This window comes from Rutilus rutilus (assembly GCF_951802725.1).
Source record: "Rutilus rutilus genome assembly, chromosome: 4".
NCBI lineage: Eukaryota > Metazoa > Chordata > Actinopteri > Cypriniformes > Leuciscidae > Rutilus > Rutilus rutilus.
Window position 1 is genome coordinate 40,548,540 of NC_140212.1, and position 19,506 is coordinate 40,568,045.

Genomic DNA, 19,506 nt, shown 5'->3' on the forward strand with positions numbered 1-19,506 from the left:
ATGTGGCAATAAGACTCTTGACTAATGGATGTCGAAAAAAAGAAGTTTTTTCTTCAAAATGATGTGAAAATCATCCTGCCTAATCATTCACATAAAACGATACATTGATTTTAGTTTTGTGAAACACTTTTAGTTTGGAAAGCCAATATGCGGATGGGGCGTAAACGCTCCAACAGCATCATGCATATTTAGTAGTTCACACCTGGTGAGACAATGCCCCTGCATACTTAATGAGCCATTCATTCAGGTGTGTCACCTATAGCTAACTTAAATATACAAGCTTCATAAAAATGATCATTCTAGGAGAAAATTTCAGATGGCATTTAGAGGCTTTTGCATCTGAACTCTTCATATATACACACATATATATATATATATATATATATATATATATATATATATATATATATATATATGCATGCACATACATACTTTCTAATCTTTTCAAAACTAGTCAACGTCTTTCAAAACTAAAGTATACATGTTATCATACGTATTTCAAAGTAAAGGATTCATTAGTTAGTTGATGACTTTATTTTTGACAAAACACATACAGTATATATTCCTCATCTCAGTATAGCAATAGAGTTTGCTAAAAGCTGTTCATTCAATACAGCAGTATTTGAAAATCGATCATATTTTGTAAAATTACATTTATATTTGCATTTATGTCAAAACCTAGACACTTTTAAACATCAAAAGGACATTTATTAATATGTATTCGCGTCAAAATGAAAAATAAACAGATTTTCCTATTCAATTTTGCATGGAAACGCTTCCAAGACGCTTGCGTCGCGTGAAAAATAGGCGTCGGTTCTATTTCTAGCATGCACACGTTTTCCACGCGGCTCGTACCGCGCCTGAGACGCGCGTCTCACACAGGCAGTGTGCAAACTCTAAACTGTTAACATGGGAGCCGAAATAAAAATGGACACGCTACGCAGCTGAGTCGCTTACGCCACGCATCCAGTGTTTCACCGGCCTTATCCAGCGGATGTGGGCGTTTCACAGGTTTGTATGGATCGCCTCACATTTGCGTTTGTATAGCGCGGTCTCCGTAGGCGGAGTCACATTAAAACTTAATTAGCTGAGATGAGAACGACTGACATCTCTCTCTTTACATACATATTATATAAACTGTGAATATTTGTTTTTTATAAAAAATACTTCATTTAAAAGAAGAGAATTCAAGCTCCATGCCTGTGTGACTATATGCCTGTTTGACAGAGTATTCGCTGAGTTACAGTTCATTTTCGGACGCGTTTCAGAATTGACTTCATTGACAGAGAGTAGGCAGAACTCGCATCATGTTTATTTTTCTTTATTTGGCGAAAAGCACAACACTTTGTTTTTATTGTGAGTATACACAAAAAAAAAAATACACACTAAATATACTTTTTTTTTTTTTGCACTCATACGGAAAAAAACGAGCCTATCGCGCCGGCGCGATAGCCGACCCCAGGGGGTTAATTGCTGTACCTGTTTCGTTAGTTCAGAAACTTGGGTGACTAGCGTCTGTATAGCACGACCCGTGGCCATAGTCTGTTCCTCCTGTTGCTGGAGTTGAGCATCGCTCCTGGCGAGTACATTCTGCAATTCCGCCGTGCTTGCTGGATCCATTGATGGTCGGTTCGTTCTGTCAGAATGAGAGTCGTAGATCCAAATGCAAGCAAGCAGTTTATTGAAGACAGGTTGAAAGTGATTATACTCAAAACACCACGTATAGCAGGCGGGCGACCAGGATACAAATTCACAAGAGAGAATGAGTGATATGAATAAATCCAGCGCGGATGCCAAACTGGAACTGGATGAAGAGAACTCCAAACGATCTCCAGAAGTCTGGAAACACAGACGAGATCGAGGAAATAACTCCGTAAGGAAACTCAGGCACAGGAACTGGGTAAGAGAGCACAAACAAGAGTGACGAACCGACACCAAGCAATAATCACTCCCGCTAGATATAGGCAGCTAACAACAGAAGTAACTAGCTGCAGCTACGGGCTGATTAAGTGATCAGCTGGTTACTAAGCAACAAACAAGCACTACACACTCAGACCCCACACCCACAACAACCAACAGATACACAAAATGAACACACGGATCGATGAACCGTGACAGATACAACATCAGATCAATGTTCTTTATATAAAACAGAAGTGGGACCAAGGCCCTGTCCCAGATGGCACCCTAAGCATTGTGGTCTTCCTATGAGTCCACACTTTCATGATGTAATGCCGCTTTGACTGTCGGGAAGAAGTCTGCTGTAATTGGCTAAGCTGCTCCACAGACCCGCCTCTCTGGGGCGATTTCTCCAGACCCCAGAGCTGATGAGACGTGCACGCAGGTGGAGGGGATGTGTAGAAAAAGCAGACATTTTGAATTTCTATCATATTTTTCACATATACTGGGTGTATTTAATATCTCAAACACACAAATACTGACAATTTGTATGTATGATTTATGTATGTATTTACTTATTTATTTAATCAGTGTGGCTCATAAATTGTGGTCTGGCTCATGGGGGGGGCGGCGCCCTAGCGCCCTCTATTGGCCAGCCGCCCCTGATCAAAACTCACTTAAGTGGGTCCACATTCACACTCAGACACACACCATACGTTACAACTTTTCACAACATTGTATTTTGATTGCAATTTGGTAATGGTTTAAAAACGCCCCCAAACCCCCCCAAAAAAAGTTTTAAAAATGTTGTGAAAATACCTACCTGGTTTTCTTTAAGTAGTCAAAAAACAAAACGTAAATATCACGTTTGTCTACTACGAAAACAAAACTAGACCAAAATACAACTTTTGGGAGACTTTTTATATAGGTGTTAAAATAACGTAATCTGCACATGGGAAAAATGTTTTTAAAAAAACGTCATGACAGTACCAAAATACAATCACGCCAAATCTCCTGGTACGTTCTGTTTGTGTAAAAATATCAGTAAAATAACAGTAACATTTTAACATTTAAAGCGGTTCAGTGACTGAGTTACTCATGAAACTGTTGTAAGCAGCCTGAGCATCCGATATCAAAAGGATTTGTGTAACGTTATCTGTACCTAGTTCACACTGCACGAGTAGTCAGATCACAGTTCTTTTCACACTGCACGACAATCTGGGGTATCATTCAGTCGCTGCTGTGTGAACATTGCACGATGGATCGGCGACAGGGGTTTCACATTGCATGACATTTCAAGAGGAAGAATCGCCGACAACTTCTGTCTCCGCAAACTACGGCCCTGTCCCAATATACACACTACGCCCTAAGGTCTTCCTCGAAGTGGACACTTGTTGAAAGTACACTTAGCGGAGTAAGTGCGCAAGGGCCTGAAGCTGTGAAGAGCAGAATTGGGACAGTTTTGCACACGTCACTATCTACGTCACTATCTTTGTCACTTGTGTTGTGATCAGGAGAGCAAACATGGCGCTGGCCGCAGTTGTGGTATTCGCAGTACTCCTGCTAAAGTTGATCACAACTCACCACCAGTTTCTTACCAGAATAATTAGGAACCGCAGGAGAAGAAGGCTTCTACACCGGATCCAAACATGTATGCTGATGCCCGACCAACAGGTAAATTAACTTTATTTTACATTTCAATGTACCGTTCATTTGGCTAATGTGTGTGCTGCTAATAATAGCTGTAACATGACACAATCCTTTGAATGAAAAAATAAATATCTTTTTTTACTCTTAGCTACCAACCTTTCTGTTAATGTTATTCATATGTTATTCATATTAAAACAGTTTTTGGCTAAGATAAATTGTGATATAACCTAAACTATACTGCATTATACTGAGAGCTGTTCCTAATATTTTGTCAATTTGGTGAGTGAGTGTGGACAAAATATCAAGAACAGCTCTCAGTATAATTCAGTATAGTTTACATCACCACCACCACAAAGTGAATTTCCAAAATTACAATGAAAATAGATCAACTCCCTCTAATAAATTCAATTATAAAATGAATAAATACTTTTTCATGGTGTGATCTGTTTTCCTAAATCTGTCATTCAAATAGTTTTTTGTCTTTTTAAGTTTGGCAGACTGATCAGGTATGCCAGGCTGAATCACACCATGCCTGTCCTTCTGGTGTATTTTGATGTTGAGAGAGACCTTCGACCCGACTACCGCCTTTCAAGAAAATCAATGGATGGCTTGATGGATATTCTGCACAGGCACCAGGACCACGGCTGGGGATCTTATTTGGAAGTCCTAATATTTGTGTATTGGATTGCACATGGACTGTCTTACAGAGTCACTGCAGAGTCACCAATTCTGGTGCACACAATTGCTCAGAAAATTATGGACATTGCAAGTAAAGTGATTTGCTATCCACATCATGATGAACTTGAAGTTGGCCTGCGATTAGGACGCCTTGCTCGGCATACAGCATTTGACAAGGCTGTAGGGGCAATAGATGGATGCCATATTCGTATCAAGCCTCCAAATCGTAACAAAGAGGACTATTTTAATTACAAACAATTCTATTCTATCCTAATGCAAGCCATCTGTGACTCTCAGGGACGTTTCCTCAACATCTTTGTTGGTTTTCCTGGCTCTTTACATGATACCCGTGTTCTAAAAAACAGCCCACTTTATGTTAATGCTGAGTACCCCTCACATGGCTTTTTTCTTCTTGGTGATGGGGGATATCCCTGCATACAGTCCCCCATAACCATCATCACACCCTACAAACTGCCACTTCAAGGAAGGGTCGAGGAACATTTAATTATTGAACGAGCCTTTGGTATGATGAAGGCACGCTGGAGGGCAACACTCTTCAAAGCCTTAAAGGCAGGGTCGGCATTTTTTTTCAATTTTTTTTTTTTTTTCAAATTTGTTTAAACTTTCTTTATATACCAATACATAATTAAAATGTAAGTACTCTGAAAAAGAGAGTATAAAAATCGAGTGTCTCTAGTCCTCTTAGGGCGCAATAAACACAGCTACTTATTTCCATTCGGAACGAATGAAATGATTGGCTGGGCGACTGTCACTCTCCCTCGCTACCATGGCTACACTGTAAATGATTTCTGTTGTTTTCACAGCATTATACTGTTTTTCTCAACAGTTTCTTGCTGTATAACCTATGTACAGTATGTTATTGTAGATTTTGTTGCTTTCACAGTATTATTTTGTATTTTCAACAGTTATGTACTGTGCACACAGTTGACAGTATGTTACTGTAGATTTTCAATGCATTCTGGGAAATTATTAGTTACTGTAAATCTAAATACAGCAGTGCAAATTGACCGCGAAAAACACCACTTCACAATTCCACAAGTAAAATTGCTAGCCTACTAACGTTATCTGTACATAAAACATTTTCAGGACTGGGTGACCATTAACAGTCTTAATTTCTGTCAGTGGGGGGTGCATGAGAGCGCATTTGAATGAGTTTTTCTGTTGTGTCAGTGCATCGATAGACCTGTCGTTTCTGCCGACCTGGAACTTCGTCAGATATGGTAAGTAATAAATCTTAATATTTGTATGCATGGATTCTAGCTAATAACTTTAAAATGATTTAGAGATTATGACCAGGATTTAGATATTTAATTTATTCTACTTATTATTTTACTATAAGCTGTGTACAATATAGGCTACTCTAGGTTTCAATGTAGTTTGGGACATTGGTGTTACTGTAAATTTAAATAGGCTACAGTAGGCTAGTACGAAATGACCGCGAAAAATAACCACAAGCTGCCGTTTTATGAATAACTCTTCAGTTCCCTGAGTAACGTTGAGAGCGCAGGCCTTTGCAGGCCTCCTCATTGTCTGTCGGCGAAGTTTTCGCCATAAATATCTGGTTAGTGATGAATCTTTATATTTGTTTTATGCAAACTAAATAGTAGCAGGTTAATGTTAGTTTAGAAGAACTGCCCGCGGCTTATGTTCTATAACGCCTGTAACGCGGATTTCCTCATGTTGATAGCTAGCCTACTTGATTATTAAATGTAATTTTATAAACATAGATTGCATATGTAGCCTCTTATAAGGTTAGAATGATCTAATAATTGTGTTATTTACCATTTTAAGTCGGTGGAAGCGCCTGCGCGTTCATTATTTTATATATCATACCGTTGGGAATTGAAAATCGATCAATGTATCCTGAAATCGGATACCCAAGGTTAGGATTCGGATTCTTGCTATAAAATAAAATTTTCGATTCCTCTTATTGATTTATTCGCGCTTGTTTTTGTCTAAATCAGAAATTTCTTTTACACGTCTGTGAGGACCTGACCTGGCGATCTGCCAGGACCTTGTGCAGTTACCTCAGTCTATGTTCATTCATACACTTTTGTTACAAATTGACTTCTATTAGTAACACCAATGGCTTTTTATTTTGCACAAGTGATGGTTTAGAGCTTATCCCCTATTGTGATGTGACTTATTACAGATGATGCTACATATTGTGATCACTCTTGATTCAGTTGGAAAATATATATTTTTGTGTTTACAGGTTTCTTGTCAGGATAAATCCTGAAAATTTGAAATGAACATCACAGTTCCAGGTGAGCAGAAAGAGTGGGAAGGTTGTTCGGAGGAAGACCATGGCCTGGAATGCACACGTTGCATCTTACATCAGGGACTTTGCAGAATATGATTGGCAAAATCATTAAGGTAAGAGTAATATTAGGGATGTGCAGTGGAGCCCATATCTGTAGAAATGATTTGTGCCTGAATCTGTATTTAGAAAAATCCAAAAAGGGTGGAAATGACTTAAACCATAAATTTTTCAAACTGATAGTCTGTTTTATAATGTAATTAATGTTCCCTTCACAGTTTCCATTTAACAAATATGCCTTGTATAAGTCAAATAATTTGTATTTTAATTAAAACATGAAATGGTAAAAAATAGGTTTGAGTGATATGGTCAAATCATTATCACAATCAATGTCAAATATTTATTTATTTTAAGTTTTAAATGTTCTCAAACATACATTAAATAATGAAGACAACAGGTAAAGTTAAAATATAATGAAATGTAATAGGGGTGGGAATCTTTTTGATTCAACGATTCGATTCAAATCGATTCTTTGGGTCACGATTTGATTCAAAAGAGGCGGTACTTTTGAAATTGGGAATTCTCTTTTGAATCAAATTTCATTTTGATATATGCATAGAATAGATTTAAAATCTATGATCAAATCTAAAATCAAATCTGTGCATATATCTAAATGAAATTTGATTCAAAATCGAGAATCGAACAGAAGAGAAATGATCAGCAGCTACTGTTAGCCCCAATCAAGCGCATTTCAAGCGCAGACACATTTCATATATAAATGGCCATGCCCACTCTTCCGTGAAAAATAAGGTGGATACCATAGGAAAAAAAAATTCTCCTAAAAAGGTGTTGATAATGTGAGTTAGGTTTTTTTGATTATTAGTTGTATGTTTTGCCTCTGATTGATTTGTGCTTTAGCCTAGAAATCTAGACGCACCCTAGCGGCAGCAAAATGTATTTTGCAGCCAGGTGGGTCTAGACACTCTCAATAGACCTTCTAGCTGCAAAAACCCAAATTGGGTCAGGCCAATCACAACGCGTATAGAGTAGGCGGGGCGGGCTTAACATAATGACGACTGAGATGTGACGGTTCCCTGGCTTGAAAACAAAGAATGGCTGCTGGCGAACAGTCTTTCGAATCGGCTTTGGCCGCGACTCTGGAGGACTTGGAGTTAAGTTTTTCTTTGAGAAAAGAGCAAAGAACGGCACTTAAGTCATTCTTTAAAAAGGAAGATGTGTTCGTAGTTTTGCCGGTGTTACACCAGATTCTGTGACCGTCATAATATGTGACCGTAGTGGGTGCGGTTGTCACTGCGTGCTCCGTGATCTACGCAAACAGCGTAACTTCTGACTATAAGCCAAAGGTGAAGTATTTACGACACGTTTGTTTAGAAATGCTTTTTTTTGCCTGTCAGATATGGCAAAAGTTGAATCTATCATCTAACGTTAGCTCAGCTGTTGGGAAAACGCTCTGGTAGGTTGTAGCGCTGTCCTATTGCGTGCAGAGGGAATTTGAAAGACAGCCGTTTATCCCGCCCCTCGGATTGAGCGTGTCTATGGTGAGTTTCCAGACCTAACATCTTGATGTAGGTCTGGCTTGCCAGGCTATTTGTGCTTATCATTCCTTGCAGGATTATCAGAAGTGTTGTCGCTCTTCTACCACTTGACACCATCACTACCCTCCTCACCTGGCCTTCATCCTAACCTGTCTTGCTTTCTTTCTAAGTTTCTTTTTTACCTGTTCAGGATCATTTTTGCATGAATTGAAATACATGAATTGTTCACTGATCTTAATTATTAAATATATATTGTTCATTAGTCTTCTTTTAAAACAGATTTTTATTGTTGTATTATATTACATTATTATTACTAATGTATTGTTTAAAAATACACAATAAACCTTGTTGTGCAGTTAAAGCTTCAATTTTTCTTTTTTCTATTTCCCATTAACAGTTAAAATAATATTCCTACAGATTTTCTACATATTCTACAGGTAACACAGTAGCACTATAAAAGTAATAAAATAACATTTCATAACTGTATAATACTATACAGTATTATTAAAAATCAACGGTGTAATACTGTGTTTTAACGTGGGAAAAAATTACAGTAAAATAATGTATTTAATTTTACAGTATGCTTAACAGTACTGTATTTAGTGTTACAGTAATTTTACTGTTGAATGAAATACAGCAACTACTGGATAATTGTTGCCAGTAAGTTACTGTTAATTTGACAATACATTTTTTACAGTGTAGCGCCCCTGCTGCTAGGAGCCGCCCACATGCGCGCAGCTGCGCATCCGTTTGACGGAGGGGAAGAGGCACGGAAGCACGGAATCACAATTATGGCAGAGAAAGAGCAGTCAAAATTCCCTGTACCTGCATATACAGTCAGCGAAGGCAAACAAGTTCAGAATTAGCATGCTAAATTACTAGCCACAGCCCGACAGGTGTCATAATACCAGTTTCGGCCATGGGAGGCGGTATGCGGGCAACATAACCACCAGCCAAACTGCAATACACGAATAACTCGCACGGCTTGTGGGCGTACTTGAACCTGATGTCAATCGTGTGGAAAGTACAGCCCACTACTACATTTCAGTTCAGGGAAGAGAGCGGAAGAATGGCTGAAGCCCTTGGCAAGAGACCCTTACCACCACCACAACCACCCGCTGCAGGGGAAAAAACGCGCTCGGAATCGCAAATAAAATCTGATAAAAAAAGGAACAGAACCAGAGTAAACATTGGCACTGCTTTCCATCGCTGGAGACAACTAATGGACATGAAAGAAATGAGGTTCGACTCCGAACTTGCAACATTTCTTTTGGATTGGTAAGTAAGATGCTGTTAGTATTTCGCTAGAAGTTTGTTTTATATGTTTGTGTAGTTTTTTCGGGAAGTTATAACATAGAAATGTATCGAAGGATGTTCGATAAACGTGCTAATGTTAGCGATGGCTAACCGTAGCTGTTAGCGTTTGATAGTTAGCTCTACCCACAGATCCGATCCAGTTTTCACCTGTTATCTACCAGAGCCCGTCTCTACCAAGCTGATGCTAAAATGTAACATTAGCTAAGAAGTTTGAAATGTCTTCGATGATAATGAACCCCAAATGGACGCACGAAACGTAATGGAAAACATTGCAAGGTGTAATGAGACCGAATGTTTTTTGGTGACTAATGATAACTTAGCTAGAAGAGGTATTGCTAATGAAAATCAAACTTGATATATGCTGCTAAATTAGCATCAGGCGGGCAGCATACGTAACACTCTAAATAGATGTTGTCCCTAGTTTCACTTGTATATGTGCAGCTAAGAATACTTCATAATTTTTAACTAAACTACAACTACAACAGTTTTGACGATGTTAGGTAAAGTGATGGTGAAGTTATGCAGTGGCGATCGACTGGCCAGCTGATTTTGGGATCTGAGACTAGTTCCGGCATTAGGCATAACATTTGTACCTGCAGTGTTGAACTGTGTAATTTTTTTTTTTTAGGTATGAAGGACCACTGTCATCCACTCCCATGAAAAAACGAGCATAGAGACTATGCCGTTTCTCGGTTGTTACTCTAGAGTAGACCAACTCACTTTCTGGAGGTATACTGCCCCCATCTGGTATGGAATGTGGAGTATGAATTGACTTTTTGGCGGACATTACACAAGGCACCTTTAAAGGTAACCGTTTTTTTATCATAATAAATCACTTGATCTTTAGAAATAATTATGGTACTTATAAAATAAAACAAATTATTATAAAAAAAAACTAATTTTTAATATTAAGGTTTGGACATGAGGGTGAGTAAATGATCACAGAAGACAGAAATTAGAAAATGTCAATTTTCTTTTTTGAGTGAACTATCTCTGTAGACTTTAGTAAACATAAGTTGGCATGACTTCACACTGTTGTGCATTTTCTTTTCAGAAAGTAGAGTTTAAAATGTCAACTGAACAGCTTGTCTGGGTAGTTCAAGAATCTGTGGATTTGTTTTGGAGAGTGGTGGTCCAATTTCTGCAAGTCATTCTGTCATTATAACAAGTGAAAACAAACATTTTTAAAAGTTATTAAAATGATTATAACACCATGCCATCAGGCTTCGTTTTAAAATATAGCATAAATAACATGATGATCATGATAAATATTATTTGAGGATGTTTGGGCTCTTCGTCGAGATAGTGGATCACCCATTCAGTCTGTCCGTGGATTGAGGGTGTGCAGCGAAACATTTTCACCGGACGATTTCAGTGTAGCCAAAGGAAATAAAAGACGACTGAAATCAACTGCTGTACCTAAGCAGTTTGTACGACAACGAACTAAGAAAACACCTTCAAGATGAACCTTCAAAGCCTGTAAAGCTCAAGAGAACGTATTAAAGTTCAGAACTGGGGAAGTCTGCCAAGGACTGAGTTATGCCTCCGAAGAAGCAACCAGCGATAGAGGAAATCGACGACATTAAGAGGTCGTTTGACTTTCTCTCTGAAGAGATTACCGCTGTCAGGCTGCAGCAGAAAGCCATTTTAGACCTTGTTGCAGAAGTAAAGGCTCTCCGACTTCAAAATGAAGAGAAGGACAAGAGACTCGCCTTCCTGGAGAACAGAGTGTTTGATTTAGAGCAGTACACAAGAATGAATGATGTTATTGTGTCGGGGCTCAAAATAAAACCTCGGTCGTACGCACGGGCAGTGACAGTGATCACTGACCACGATCGGAGCCCGACGGGTTGGTTGCTGACTCCGTGGAGCAACAAGTGTCAGCCTTTCTACAGTCCAAAGGGCATCGAATTGGACTGTAACGCCATTGAGGCCTGTCACCCTCTGCCCCGGAGAAATAACAGAGACAAACCAGCCATCATAATGAGGGTTGTTAACCGAAAACACAAAACTGCAGTATTGAAGCAAGGAAGGAAGTTGAAGGGAACAGACGTCTACATGAATGAACATCTCACTAGACGAAATGCTGATATCGCCTGGAAAGCACGATCCTTGAAGGAGCAGAAGAAAATACAATCTACATATTCTACAAACTGCAAAATCTTCATAAAAGTAAACGGAACACCAGAGATGTGATGGTGATCAAAGACATTGCGGAACTGGACAAGTTTCAATGAGGAGCATAGTGGATTATGAGGTAACTGGAATCACAAGTAAACAAACTCACCTCAAACATGATACACTCTGAAAATAATCAGTCATCTGCCTACATCTGGAGTTAATATACCGTTACCTATAACCCAACTGCTTGATGATTGTGAAAAGCTGGAACTGAAAACATTTGAATATACTGAACATAATTCACAAGGCATTGAACACGATATCGATCCAGAAAATAATATTTTCTTTAACATCAATGACCATTGCAGCTACTACACCCACGATCAGTACAACAATTTTCTCAACATTAAGGAATACTTGCGTCAATTCACAAAAACGTTTAACATAATTGCAATATCGGAAACGTGGATTAATCCTGAAAAAGGTACAGACTTTGAATTAGATGGTTATGAACTGAATTTTAAGAACAGGGAGAACAAGACTGGAGGAGGCATGGCTGTGTATGTGGACAAAAAACTAAATTTTAAGGTGATGGAGGGAATGACAACTGTAATAGGGAATTTATTAGAATGTTTAACAGTTGAAATTTAACTCGAAAAGAAGAAGAATGCAATTGTTAGCTGTATTTATAGAGCACCTGGTTCCAATATTGAACTATTCAATCGGTGGATGGAAGAAATGTTCACAATGTCAAATCAAAAGGTCATGTTCATCTGTGGGGATTTGGTCCGTGTACCTTCGGATATTTTGTTTTCTCGTTTTTGTCTTCAAAACGGAAAAATGAAGAAACCGTTTATTTATACCTGCTGAAAAATCCAGCTGGTTGGCTGGTCTTAGCTGGTTTAAGATGGAAGTAGCTGGTTTTAGTTGGTCTCCCAGCCTGACTTATCTGGTTTTAGCTGGTCTCCCAGCCTGGCCTAGCTGGTTAAGCTGGTCTCCCAGCCTGACTTATCTGGTTTTAGCTGGTTTCCCAGCCTGGACAAGTTGGTGGTCAGTTGGTTTTAGCTGGTCAAGCTGGTCTCCCAGCCTGGCTTATCTGGGGTTCAGCTGGTTTTAACTGTTCTCCCACCCTGGCTTAGTTGATCAAGCTGGTTTCCCAGCCTGGACAATGTGGTCAGCTGGTTTTAGCTGGTCTCTGGCCAAGCTGATGAACATCTTACCTTTGCACATGAATGGGTCATAGAACTACACAATGAGTTTAAAATTCATTTTAAATATTTATTTAATATTAATGATATTTTAAATTATGTTATATGTTTTAATTCTATATGTTTATTTAAATTCTGCGTGAATTTGAAGTGTTTTAATGCATGAACTTTCGAGTCGCATTCAAACACTGGAGCGAGCGTGCTGCGCGAGAGCAAATGGAAACGGGGAAACGTATCACATACTCGACCCTTCTCATGAACATAAAAAACAAATTTTAGGGTGTGTTTTTCATATTTTTTATTTTGTTTTCATCACACGTTGTTTAAATGCAGCAAATGAAAATACACTAAAACCAAAATGAAAAATTAAGCTTTTTAAAGCACAAAAGCGCATTTTAGTGATGTGCGATACCACTTAATTCCTATTCGATCCGATACCAAGTGTTACGACCCTGCGCTTTCTTTTCTTGCCTGCTGGTGGCGGTATGACTCAGGAGAGTGTGGAGGATTGTACACCCCTGCCGACTAATCTCCTTTGATTGTGGAGAGGATAAAACATGGGACTTAGGCCCCGTTTACACGATGGGAAAACGCAGATATTTCCCTGCGTTTTGGCCTGTCATTTACACGAAAACGCCGTTTTTATCCCAGTAAACGATTATTTCTAAAAACTCCGGCCAAAGTGGAGATTTCTGAAAACGCCGGTTATGTGTTGCCGTGTCAACTGGGAGAAACGGGGTTTTAGGTTCTCAAACGTCACATCGCCAGAAAATGCTTACGTCATGTGAGCGCCCTATGTTTAGAGTTTGTTTGGCTACTATTTGCAGTGTTTGGAATAACGCCGTTTAAAAGAACGGCGTTAGGTAACTACGTTATTTTTTCAGTAACGGGGTAATCTAACTAATTACTTTTCCCGTCGTTACAACGTCGTTAACATTACTGGACGTTAAATGCGGTGCGTTACTATGCATTGATTGAATAAACTCTATTAGACATTCTCTGATAAACTGTGTAATCCGAACGCACCCCTCCCTGGCTCGCACAGCTAGTGAGGAGGTGGGTTAATAACGAGGTAAGCGATTATGATTGGCTAAGGCAGAGTCATGTCTTTCATGGTAGCCAATCAGAGCCAGTGTTTTTACACACATGCCAGCACACGCGCCACACACACACAAGCTAAACAGAGATTTGATGAAGCAGCAGGGATGGCGAGTCAGGAGCAATCCGATGAAAAGTTGGCATTTTCAAGGTGGAGATACTACTTCAAATTCATTGATGTCAAACAAAGGCAAGAACTAGGGGTGGAATGGTAGCCTACATGTATTCGTATTGAACCGAAACGGTACGGGCGTCACGGTTCGGTGCATACATTTACACGGAGAATACACGGTATAAAAATAAATAAAACTCGCGTGCAAATTATTTAATGTAATGCGGAACTACTGTTAGATACGCGGGTTCTTTATCTGTAGCCCTGCCTTAGCTCTGAACATGGCTCTGGAGCAGGCTGCGATTTAAAGATTGGAATGCTGGAATGTGGTGTGTGTGTGAGAGAGAGGGAGAGGGAGAGGGAGAGAGGCGCGGGCGCGATTTGTGTGTGCGCGCGTGTGTGTGTGTGTGTGTGTGTGAGAGGTGCAGGCCCGATTTGTGTGTGCGCGTGTGTGTGTGTGAGGCGCGGAAGCGATCGAACAGTGAAAACATAAAACACTCAGTAATTTTGTTTATACAGGACATTCAAACTGCAAAGTGTTTCCAAATTCTTTGACATATAGCAACTTTTTAACAGTAACGCAAATAGTTACTTTCCCTGGTAACGAGTTACTTTTATTATAGAGTAATTCAGTTACTAACTCAGTTACTTTTTGGAACAAGTAGTGAGTAACTATAACTAATTACTTTTTTAAAGTAACGTTCCCAACACTGACTATTTGATCATGGATGCTGTTACGGTGGTACTCATTTTTACTTTTGTGCAAACGCTTATTGACCTGTTTGCATTTGCTTCGCTGTCTGTCCACACAAACGAACCTCACGCCATGTCTGTTGTTTTGAAAGGAACTGGAAGTCGCTCGTGCTATTCGTTGTCGATTTTGAGGATTCTGATTGGCTTGCATGGCTTTATCCTTCTCCCTACACTGCCGCCCATAGGTTTGGCATAGTTATGATGTTGCTCGACGGCGTATTTATGCGGGTTGTGTGCACGATGTTATTTTTGAAAACGGAGGGGGAGAAATATTAGTTTCTCTAAATACCCGGCTATGTGTAAATGTGGCCTTATCCTCTCACCTTCACTTCATCCAGGGGATTGGCAGTCCTCGGAGAAGTCACCTTTCGAACCCTTTTGCTTTTTCATAGCCTAGCAACATTTTCTCCCCCATCTGGATTATTATTTTTCCTTTTGATTTAAATCCTAGACATTGTCATATTATTTTGTGTTGTATCATTTTGAGACCGAATAAAGATCTTGCAAGTCAAACCATCTCAGCAAGTGCATATTTTATGTTACGGTCGAGAACGAGCTGGCCGTGACACAAGTAATACCCAGGCTGGTATTGCCGATACCAATACTTTATTTGTAGTGTGATGTGACAACTAGTTTAAAGTAAAGTAAAGTAAAGTAAAAAAGTAGGCTGTAGGCTTACCAATTCCAAATTATAGTTGCATAATGACAAGACAAACTACTCTCATATTATTTAATTATAAAGAAAATCTCAGAGACTTGTAAAACAGGTTGAAAATTACACGGAAAAAAAAAACATTTTTGACTCTTAACCTTGTCACAAAATATTCCATATCCACTTTTTTCTGTTAACAGACGTGAATAACTTTCCCACAGTCAGTGATAACGCGACTATCACACTATCTCTCTGTACCTGGATAACTTCTGCCGCTGCTGCCAAATGACTCACTGATTGAAGACTGTCTTGCCCTAACACCTTGCGTCTTCTTGCCCTGGACCTCCTCCTCAGACCGCCGCTTCGTTATATCATCGTATTCACTCTTATGACTTAACCTCAGATGTTTAGCAAGGTTTGTTGTGTTACCACTGTATTTCACTGTCTTTCCACACACATCGTCACTGCTGTCTTTACAGCTAAAATACAGCCAGACATGACTCCTTTTGCGGTCAGCCATAGTCACTCTGCAGTCTGCAGTCTTCGTAGCAGGAAATGAAAGGGCTGCAGCGGCCGGCTCCGTCACAGAGCCGCAGTGCACACACAACTGACCGACGGAAGGAGAAGTAGTTCCTTCCCCTAACCGGATATAATTAGACTTTTCTGGTAACCGCAAGTTACTTATGATAACATAAACACTCACTCCAAATTACTGAGTTTAAATATCGATCTTTTTATATGAGAATCGATACTAGAGAAGGAGACGTTTGGATCGTAAATATCGATACTTTAGTATCGATCCGCACATCACTAGTTTTAGTACACCGGAAGTATCCACTCGACCGTGTGCACATGCGCAATCAGGCTTCACTAATCTTCACTTAGTTATCACTTAATATCCACCACCTGAGCATAATGGATACTTGCGTGCTTTTTCACGGAAACAAAAGAGTCACTCTCAAGGAGGATGATATGCATTCCGAAAAGATTTTGCACATATTTCAGGTAGGTTTGGAGGACTCTCTGAGGTAAGATACACATTTTTAAAGGGGGTTAAATTAGACAACTAATATGGAAATTAGTTAACTAGTACAGGGCTATTCTATTCCATTCCTGGAACTCTGATCAAACACACCTGTCTGTAATAATCAAGTAATCCTGAAGAGCCAGCAGCCATATCACCCTGTAGCCCAAGACTGGTTGCCCACTGAAGCTAAGCAGGGCTGAGCCTGGTTAGTACCTGGATGGGAGGCCTCCTGAGAAAACCAGGTTGCTGCTGGAAGAGGTGTTAGTGAGGCCAGCAGGGGGTGCTCACCCTGTGGTCTGTGTGGGTCCTAATTCCCCAGTATAGTGACGGGGACACTATACTGCCAAAAGAGCACCGTCCTTCGGATGAGACGTTAAACCGAGGTCCTGACTCTCTGTGGTCATTAAAAATCCCAGGATGTCCTTCGAAAAAGAGTAGGGGTGTAACCCCGGCATCCTGGCCAAATTTGCCCCTTGGCCTCTGTCCATCATGGCCTCCTAATCATCCCCATATACTGATTGGCTTCATCACTGTCTCCTCTCCACCCCACCAGTAAGCTGGTGTGTGGTGGGCGTTCTGGCGCAATATGGCTGCTGTCGCATCATCCAAGTGGATGCTGCACATTGGTGGTAGTTGAGGAGATTCTCCCATCTATGTAAAAGTGCTTTGAGGTCTCAGAAAAAGCGCTATATAAAATGTAACAAATTATTATTATTAGATTGTTCTGATGTGTTTGATTAGGGTTGGAACTGAACTTTGCTGGTGGCACCTTCAGGAACGGAACTGAATGGCCCTGACTAGCAGTTTGGTCAGTAAATGTAGAGCCATACGTGCATTTTAACTCTTTTTGCTAATGTATTCAGGAAACGTAGGCTAGTAAAGGTTTGTAGCTTTGCTTCCAGCATTTGACACGTCAGTGGTTAATTCACTTTAATCGAGTTTTGTAGCAGGCCCATGTTATATCTATAACAATTTTTTTATGTAGGCTAATTTGACTGTAAATGTAAAACCTCAGCTTAACAGCAATTTAAAATCAATATCTCATCCTTACTTTATTAAGTAAAGTTATTTATGCACTTAAAAAGTACTTCCTCCAAAGGACAGTCATCTGAGAGGGTTTCTTCACTGTCCTGTGCAATGGAAACAAATGGGCATTACAAAGTGTTGCACTTCCTTCCCTTTTGATGTAAAGTCAGAAAAAGTCCACTTACTGCACATATTTCAGCCACCACTTTCTTGGGAACAGGTAAGTGTTGGTGTTGTTTTATGGTGCGTAATTTTAAACACCTTTATGGTTCTTAAAGCAGCACTCAGTAGCTTCGGGATTTCTTCGCTGTATTCTCGCTTTTTGCTCGCAGGTTTCTCTCTAGAGCTCCCCCCACAGCTTTGGAATAGATATTTGACAACACTGTTGTAAAAACTCATTGGCGATTCTAAAACGTCTTCTTCATTCGGGTTCGGACAGCGTGAGGGAGCGCAATAATGACAGTATTTGAGCAGATTTCTTTTGGCCGTAAAGCAGTTGTTTACATCGCGAGACCTGATATCACGGGATACTTCCTGACGCGGCGGCCAGCGGCCCGCCGTCTCAAAGTTTCAAGTGCGAATTTTCCGCTCACGGGCACCAGGGGGGTGCGAAACGACCACCATTCAACCCGAAATAAGTATTATAACCATTCCAATGACTCCGAAGCTGTTCAGTTAAGGTAAAAAAGTTACTTAGTTCACCTTTAAATATAAACACCTTCTACCTTATTTGAATTTTTCTCAGGTTAGGTAAAGTAAGTCAAATTCGTTCTAAACAATAAGTATATGAATTTCCATACTTACAATCTAGTCGAAAGACTGCTCCGTGGTTTAGTTCAGCTCAATTCTTAATACAGCAGAGACTTACTTACAGAAAGCTGGTTCTTTTTGGATTGATTATAACAAATTTTATTATTTCAAAATCAATTAGTTTACATACAAAAATGACACAAAATCAAAACAAAGCATAAAATGAGCAGTTCACAAGCTTCAACTGCAGGTGGCAGTCTAGGATACTCGAACTGAGGAGAGGCTGTCCGGGTATTTACAGCGTCTGACGTTGACATATTACACTGTACTTTTTACAGTTCATATCACACCCCCTTATCACATATTCAATCTCTTATAGACAATTTATCCAATCCAAAATCTTGATCTATCATTAACTCTTTCAGTCCCTCCAAGACTTTCTTATAAAAAGCCTTGCGCTCCTTTGTTCTTCTCCTCCTGGCTCGGATCCTTTGTCGTCTTCTACGCTTGGTCTGCAACACAACAACTCGGTAATACTTGCATTTCTACTTTGCTAAAATACATACTTTCTACTACCTAGTGTTATTACTACCTATTGTAAGCTATTCTTTCATTTGAGTAAATGCTTAAACATCGAATACAGTAGTCATTTCTTTCATGCATTATCATAATAAAAACCTTTATAAACCAAGTTACAGTGTTTTTCTTAAACCAGTTTCATAATAAAAACCTTTATAAAACAAGCTGCAGTGTTTTTCTTACACAACACTCTCACTTACAAGGTTACAATTGTGGTTAATATCATATATAAGCCTATACATATAAGGCATTAATCATAACAGAATAAATTGCATGTTCACTTAACAGTGTATTGTGTAAAACTGCACAAAAGATGAAACACAATGGCATTACAATGAACTACACTATATGAACAAATGTTATCAATAACTCATGGCAAAATATTCTTACATTAAGTTCAGCAGTTTTCACCTTAACAAGTCAAAGCAATTAATCACTACTCAATATTTAAAAGTTGAAATTACTTCCAGCCATTTGGATTATAGGCATACTTAATTTAATGCAGCAAAAAAATATTTCACAGTGTAGCAAGATAATTTAGAGCTCATTTACCAGTAATGAAGGTGTTGCTGCTACTGGCCCCTGGCTGTTGGTCTGAGGAAGAGCTGCCCCCAGGGATGTCCTCCACAATGGGTCGGTTCACATTTAACCCTAGGGCCAGCTCTTCTGCTGGGGTATAATGTGGGGGAGCAGGACCACCACCTGTTTTTTTCAGCTCAGCCTTTTTCTTGGTTGCGGTTATAAACAGACAAACACATCATTTAACTGTTTTTCTTTTGTAAAAGAGACAAAGAACAGT

The 19,506-nt window shown here is 39.5% G+C and overlaps 1 protein-coding gene across 1 annotated transcript in view; it reads left to right on the forward strand.

The window, feature by feature from the left end:
* Positions 1 to 19,506, forward strand: part of LOC311289246 (membrane-spanning 4-domains subfamily A member 8-like) — a 450,268-nt gene that overhangs the window by 128,041 nt on the left and 302,721 nt on the right. The window lies entirely within an intron of this gene.